This window comes from Schistocerca americana, chromosome 1 (assembly GCF_021461395.2).
Source record: "Schistocerca americana isolate TAMUIC-IGC-003095 chromosome 1, iqSchAmer2.1, whole genome shotgun sequence".
Taxonomy (NCBI): domain Eukaryota; kingdom Metazoa; phylum Arthropoda; class Insecta; order Orthoptera; family Acrididae; genus Schistocerca; species Schistocerca americana.
In genome coordinates, this window is record NC_060119.1 from 1,057,572,253 (window position 1) to 1,057,580,125 (window position 7,873).

Consider the following 7,873-nt stretch of genomic DNA (forward strand, 5'->3'; position numbering starts at 1 on the left):
TTTTATTACATATTCGTGTAGTACATAAACAAATATGAATGTTTTAGTTGGACCACTTTTTTCGCTTTGTAATAGATGGTGCTGTAATAGTCACAAACGTATAAGTACGTGGTATCACGTAACATTCCGCCAGTGCAGACGGTATTTGCTTTGTGATAATTACCCGTGTTAAAATGGACCATTTACCAATTGCGGAAAAGGTCGATATTGTGTTGATGTATGGCTATTGCGATCAAAATGCCCAACGGGCGTGTGCTATGTATGCTGCTTGGTATCCTGGGCGACATCATCCAAGTGTCTGGACCGTTCGCCGTATAGCTACGTTATTTAAAGAAACATGAAGTGTTCAGCCACATGTGAAACATCAACCACGACCTGCAACAAATGATGAACCCAAGTAGGTGTTTTATATGCTGTCGCGGCTAATCCGCACATCAGTAGAAGACAAAGTGAGCGAGAATCGGGAATCTCGAAAACGTCGGTGTTGAGAATGCTACATCAACATCGATTGCACCCGTACCATATTTCTATGCACCAGGAATTGCATGGCGACGACTTTGAACGTCGTGTACAGTTCTGCCACTGGGCACAAGAGAAGTTATGGGACGATGACAGATTTTTTGCACGCGTTATATTTAGCGACGAAGCGTCATCCACCAACAGCGGTAACGTAAACTGGCATAGTATGCACTATTGGTTAACAGAAAATCCACAATGGCTGCGACAAGTGGAACATCAGCGACCTTGGTGGGTTAATGTATGGGAGGAATGATAATTGGTCCCCATTTTATCGATTGCAATCTAAATGGTGCAATGTATGCTGATTTCCTACGTAATGTTGTACCGATGTTACTACAAGATGTTTCACTGCATGACAGAATGGCAATGTATTTCCAACATGATGGATGTCCGGCACATAGCTTGCGTGTGGTTGAAGCGGTGTGAATAGCATATTTCATGACACGTTAGGTATTGGGTAACAGTCGATAATAATGTGTGGATTAAGGGTTCTGTAATCGCTACATAAGCGAAGAGTTCTGTCTCTAATTGGCGCTAGCTTGATGGGTGAAGCCTATGGGCTGCCAGAGGATCTAACAATTGTAGTTTCTAAAAGTTCATTGAATGCTGACTTCACTGTGCAAAGTTTATCAGAAGGAAACCACAGTAGTCTGTGACGAACCAAAGGCCCTGGTGTGGTAAGGATTCGATTTACTGTACCGTTTGTGACGGCAAATCGGGGGGGAAATCCACATCTGGAGGAGCTGTGGGTGGTGAATGATGCAGAATGGATAGGAGAGGAGTAGAGTGCACGTGTGCAAGTAGCGTGTTAATGACCCTGATGGTATGCGAAGGTAGTGCCCCAGATAGCACAGTAAGCCGGTTTCAAACTTGTTTCCAGCTGTAAAGTTCAAGTATATAAGCTTGATCAAAGCTAGAATATTCAGGCCTGTTAGCTGGATTCAAGCTTGAAACAAACATCAAAGTTGGCAGAGTTCAAGCTATATTTCAAGCTTGACTTATCAAGCTTGGCTCCGGCTGTATCTACACACGTGGAATACAGCCTGGTATTTACGGCTTGTTTTAAGCTATACAAATATTAATCTGAATTTATTGAACCTAATTAATTAAATAAATATCAGAATGGAAATGGTGTGAAAAAATTATGAAGACATATATCTTTAAAATTTTTTATTTTCAAACTGTTTAAAATTTAATTATTCGGAAGCCCCTCCGGCCCCAGCACACAGACCAAAGCAGGATCAAAAATCACTGGCTTCTGCCGGTATAATGGTCCTGTAACAGGTAAAAGAAAATGTTAGCCATTCCTAAACATAAAAAATGTAAAAAGTTGAAACTAAACAACCTAAATATAATTTATGCCCCATATCAGAAAAATAACTTTTTAAAGTAAAGATGACATTTGGGTAATTTTGCGATGACTTCATGAAGAAGCCACACATCACTATTTCTAATAGTTTCAGGGCCATTTAATCTGAATTATAAAGAAACAATTACCTGAAATCATACACACCTCATACTGTAAGCTTATAAGGAAACTACTGTTTAGAAAAATGTAGACATTTTATTCTATCCACAATTATTTTTTGGTGAGTAAAACTGAATCAAAATAAAATAAAAGATGACATCGAAATGAATTTAAGAAATTACCAGTTAAGTGGAACTGCAATGTAAAAGAACAAAAAATGTTCTCCTTGTCATATTTTAATATAGCCTTTTATTAGATTTTAGCCACATTACAAATAACAATAAAAGTAAGAAGTACCAGTAGGCCTTGCAGTATTATTTCACCTAGGGAACAACAAAATTAAGCCATCACCGATTGTAATTTAGTGTAGTCTTACCGTGGGGTTTGACTTCTGTTTTTTGACTGTTGAAGCCAGTGTCCTATGTTGGTTTTAAACTGTTCTTCGGTTGTCAAAGGAAATATTTTTCTGACTGAACCTGAAAACATAAGTGAGTTTATCATTAAAAGTAGTGGAAAGTGTTAGAGATTTACACTGGAACAAAAATTACTTTTACAATTATGAAGCCACTGTATCAGGCCAGCCTGTAAACTATTGATTTTCACCAACGAGGATTGTGCACATAGCATTGTGAAAATGCTCTTCTCAAATAAGCTGTTATTTCTCTAAACTCTGTAAACATCTGATTAATAACAACCAACCCATTGAACATCAATGAAACATAACTACTTTCCTGATAATACTAAAAGTATGAATTCATCAGTTGTTTTCTTAACTTAAATGAAATATCCAAATAATATGATGAAATCAAAACAAATTTTTCTCCATAAGATAAACACTGCAACTTTTAAGGCCAATGGGGTGGATCCACAAGGTGGAATCTGACCAAATTTCACAAAAACCATGCCAATGCTAATCTGTATTCTTCCCGAAAATTTAATTCTGTTGAGGCCTATATTAAGGTATTATCTATCTTTTTTGGGAAGGCTATATGAATAGTGTTATGCATCACTAGTCGAAGCACCATATGTCATATGTGACACAATGGAACCTAAAGTCTGCATTCCCTTAAAATATATGTATTTATTAATGTTTCTCAACTTTTTGGACCAAAGAAGGGTTAGTGTTCTTTATCTTAGTACAAAAATCTCACCGCAAGTACCTACTTAACAGTACTAAATGCGCTCACATCGAAAATGTTAAGTAATGGCACTTGGTCTCATGATGCATAACACTGTCCATATACTTGTGTTTATATATTAGTGTTTAAAACATTTTGAAGTAACAAATTTGAAGTTCGCATTTGGAAAAAATGTGCACGATATATAAACCAAACCAGCATATTTTTAAGTCTTTGCTTACTTTGAATTGCTGCACAAAGCATGGTTGAACAGAAAGCTCTTTTCCTTTCTTTCGTCTTGTCTTTTGGAGGCCTTCCTGTATATGAAAACTTCATTCCTATCTCTGATGTCAGGCATCGTTTCATACAATTGAACATTAACAATTTTGCATCTTTACCACAAAGGGTTGCAAGTAACTTCATCTGAAAATATAAATTTTCTTGATGAAGCTGTTATATCATTAAGATTCTTCAAGAAACAAAACAATACAAATAATCCAATATTTTCATATTAAGACACTGGCAACACATGTGAGTGCATATTTTAAATAAATATGAATGAATTGCGAGTGTAGATGAGTGCGATACCTCGTGTTAAGTCAAAAAGTCTGTTTTCTAGCAAGGATCATTAACGAAATTGCTAAATGTTTATGATAAAATAATATTTGGACAAATTACCACAAGACTTTTGAATTCCTGTTGTTTCAATTTTTCCTCAAATTCATCAAATTCTTCCATTGATGATAAAGGGAGACTGTTTAGTGCCTGCTCATTACTTTCATCCGCCTCCTGATAAGTACTGTTGACACATCCTCGAGCCAATAACAGGTCAATTTTTCTGTTCAGCTGAGAGATTTCCTCAGACTGGCTAGCTGCTGCAGCTTGTAACTGGCCAAGAATGAGCCAGATCCGCTCAACATCTGCAACATAGGTGGATGATTGCTCAAGTTTACTTAGCATTTAGCAAGCGTAATAGCATCTACGTTTGATTTAAATTTCTTTGCAGCCACTAAACCCAAAAAATGTTTCAGAAAATTAATATTAATTGAAAAATTGTTAGTATTTAAATTTCTATGCTTAAATTGAAATATATAACACACATAATGTGTATTCCCTAGAACATGCCTTAAAAAGGTAGTAGTTTTTGTATTACACACATTCTGGCATAAGTATCTGTGCTGACCCACTTCACACTATTGCTACTAGAAACAGGCAGGTAAAGCTGGTCACTGAGGCTAGTTATATAAAAGAAAACACTATACACAAAATGGGTTTCACTGCTAGGCCTAATATTATTTAACAGAAATAACACAAAAACTTACCCAGTGGTGCAGATTTTTATTTTCTCGGGCAGTGTGCTGAAGCAAGTGGTGCTGAAGCAAGTGGTGCTGGAGGAATTTTGGCATTGGAGAATGAACTAGGCCTAGGAGTTAATGAATTTGGAGGGATGGAAGACCACATTTCACGAACTTCCATACCAGTAGATGGTGAGGATGAGAATGAAGCTGAAAAAGAATCAAGAGATGGATAAGGATGAACTGTGACACGGTTGGTCTTACATTTTTTCTTCGGCAAGTAATCTTCATCGCTCGATTCTTCTCCTGGCAACATTATGTCTTTTGCCTTCCTTTTTCTCTTCACCCCAATTTATTCTTCACTTTCGAGGTTTGATGTTTCTTCAGCTTTTCGAAGATGCTCTCTTGCATCATTGTATGTTGCTACAATTCATACAAAGAATAAATTTAATTTGTGTACAGCCCTAACTGCAATTTCATCTCATACAGAAAATAGCCTTGTCAAAAGCTATTGGTGGCAATAACAGTTGTCAGTAAGCATAAATACATTTACTGGTACTGCATGACATTAAATTGCTACAACAGGCCCAAAGTAACTATAGGCCTAATTCAAATGTACTGCATCACTAAAACTGTTTTATGAAAGTGAACTTTACACAGTTTGACCTATGTAAAAATAAAATACATGTTTTTTGATGGAAATTGTAGGAAATTCAAAAAGAAGGTTTTTTCCAAAAACTAAACTGTGAATAATACAATTTTTCTATTTCTCGCACTTATACAAGCTTAGATATAAATTTATATGATGTGACTTAGATTTAAAGGAAAAAAAAAACTCAAACTGACAAACTATATGTAACTGAGTTTTAATAACATTAGATTCTTGAGATCAAATGACATTAGGATTTACTTAGATTAGGTAAGGTAAAATTTCAGAATAGCCGACATGCATAGTGCAGAAAGTTGGCAACATTGTTTTAACATAGCACTCTGAATTTGTGGCACATTTTGAAAAGTGAATTCACACTGTTCCTCCTCTATGGTTGACAGGTTCTCGATGTAATACCCTTGTCTTCTATCACCCTATTGGCTAACAATATTCCTGGGAAGAAAGTGCTGTTGCCAACATTGGTCGAGTCTGAGCTATGCATGTGTCGGCTATTGTAAAATTAAGCCTATAGTATTTAAAACCAGTTTACTTACCATATTTTTACATTAAAGATATCTTATGAGAACTCCAGGATTGTAATGGTAAGGCTTCTTTCCTCAATAATTTATTTCTTTTGCTATCAGTGGTCACGGGTGGGTATAAACATGTGCTCCCATCATTTTGAATCCAGCATAAGGCTATTATTCCTAGAGCATCATCTTCTTCAGGAAATTTTACTATGGCAAATTTGTATTTTTCATTTGTCAGCTCCATTTCCTAACCCATATAAAAACAAAACATCAGTAATTAAAATGAACAAAATATCTGAATGATTGACTTTGATTTCAGACTTTGTCTGTGTGTACTCATGCACACACCTTAAGTACTTCATTATACCTAAACATACCTATAGTAAATAATTAAATTTATAGGATAGTATTTTAAGACACGAGGGAGGTTATATACTGTAACTGGTTATATTTTTAAGTATTTTATTTTTTATTTTGGGTTTAAAATTTCAGAATTTTAATACTGGATGTATGGAGATAAATTTCAAAACTAAACTCAAACAACAGAACTTTTAAAAATATAATCAGCTGGTAAAGTATAAGCACATGGTTAATATGTTCACTGAATGAGCATGACTAGTGAGAGTGATGAATGAGCATAGTTGGATGAATAAAACTCTGGATGTCTCCCACAGTTTTTAGTTTGTTTCCAGATAATTTTTCAGAATGGCAATAAAACAATTCAAAATTTGGACCAAATTAGTATCTAATTAGCTAGGTCCCCGAACTTTTCAATATTTACAGTATTGATTTTTAAAAACATTTTTAAATAGAATAAAATAACCTCTTAGTCCAATATATTATTAAATTACACAACAAACAATAAAATACATGACATCTCTTATTACCTGGATAAATTTGTGGATGAATAAAACTCTGGATGTTTCCCAAAGTTTTTAGTTTGTTTCCTGATAATTTTTCAGAAAATCCTGTAGAACTGAATTGTTTATCACTTGTATTAGTCCATTCTTATGTATGCAGCAGAGGTAGTGTTACATTTTTACTGCCTAGTGTTAAAAGCACCAGTTTCTCCTTAATGTCAGAGACTGGCCTTATGTGTACATCAGACATATTTCCTACAACAGTAATATTAACATCTGAACTTTTACAAAAAGGGAGTCCAAAAAAATCACAAACAGTCATAAACTGTTTACTAAGAATGACCATTGTACACAAGGAATTGGAATAGATGAAGTTTTCAACAATAACAATACTTCCATCATTCATCATACAGCATGAGTTTGGAGTCGATGTAGTTATTTTAAAATTTTGAAATTTTGCTGTGTTGTACTGCTGATCAGGATTACAACCATCAAAAACAGGTCCGGAATAATGTTGACATTCGAAAATTGGATAAAGTTTATTGACTTCATTGTCACTGACTGGACTAATGGTGGAGTTAGAAATTTCAGCTAAACGTTTCACAACTTGCTGCAAAGGTTTATTTCCTTTTCTAACACATTTCTTCAGAGAAAATAAAAAAATTTCAAATTTAAAGGCACTGCATCCATCTAAAGGGCCAAACTCTGATATATCATCAGCAATATGAATCAGTCCATGAAAATTGTGTGTTATATACTTCTGCCCATATAATGATTGAAAAGTTTGTACAAAATGAAGAAGAAGACCTTTGGCATATTCCTGGTGTTGATAACAAAATTTTTTGCTGAGGAGTAGGGTCATGGCAATATGGAGAGATAAAAAGTTGTTATAAATTTCTTTCTGTTCAGGCAACAAAATATCGTACAATACAAGTGGTCCAGTATAAAGCAAAAACTGCCTAAATTCTGTGGCTTTCCATCTTTTCACTTCATCAAGACCTCGGGGATTTCTACAAAATTCTACTGGAATGCTTGCTTTTAGAGATAATAAATTAGAACTTATACTATCAATAATCCTACTAGGTAGTTTTAAAGGGGCAGGTCCAAACATCCAAACATAAATCATTGTTCTCATTACCCCTAAACACACTAAGTGCATATAGTCAAGTGGGAAAGATGATACCATATGCAGACTAGGGATGGTGGTCAATGGGGTGTCACCAGTATTGAATTCTTTGTTTATAAATCCCCCATGGGTACAAGGCAGACTGTCAAATATAGGAAAAGTCATCCTATTATCAAAGAAAGACCCTTCCTGTTTACATCTGGTGCACGAGAAATATCCGTTGTGACCTTTAATGCCTAAAATAAAAGCTTTGGCAGGGGCATCACAACAAATTCCCTTGACCCTGACAGCTATATTTTTGCCATTAC

At 35.1% G+C, this 7,873-nt stretch overlaps 2 long non-coding RNA genes across 2 annotated transcripts; both read right to left on the reverse strand.

The window, feature by feature from the left end:
• Positions 1 to 1,674: 1,674 nt before the first annotated feature.
• On the reverse strand, positions 1,675 to 3,521 carry LOC124549667. The gene is made up of 2 exons (XR_006967713.1): positions 3,348 to 3,521; positions 1,675 to 1,794 (listed from the first exon to the last, which is right to left on the reverse strand). It is a non-coding gene; the product is annotated as an uncharacterized LOC124549667 (long non-coding RNA).
• A 270-nt stretch (positions 3,522 to 3,791) lies between these two features.
• LOC124549678 lies at positions 3,792 to 6,580 on the reverse strand. The gene is made up of 4 exons (XR_006967714.1): positions 6,467 to 6,580; positions 5,604 to 5,826; positions 4,428 to 4,610; positions 3,792 to 4,025 (listed from the first exon to the last, which is right to left on the reverse strand). It is a non-coding gene; the product is annotated as an uncharacterized LOC124549678 (long non-coding RNA).
• Between the last annotated feature and the right edge of the window lie 1,293 nt (positions 6,581 to 7,873).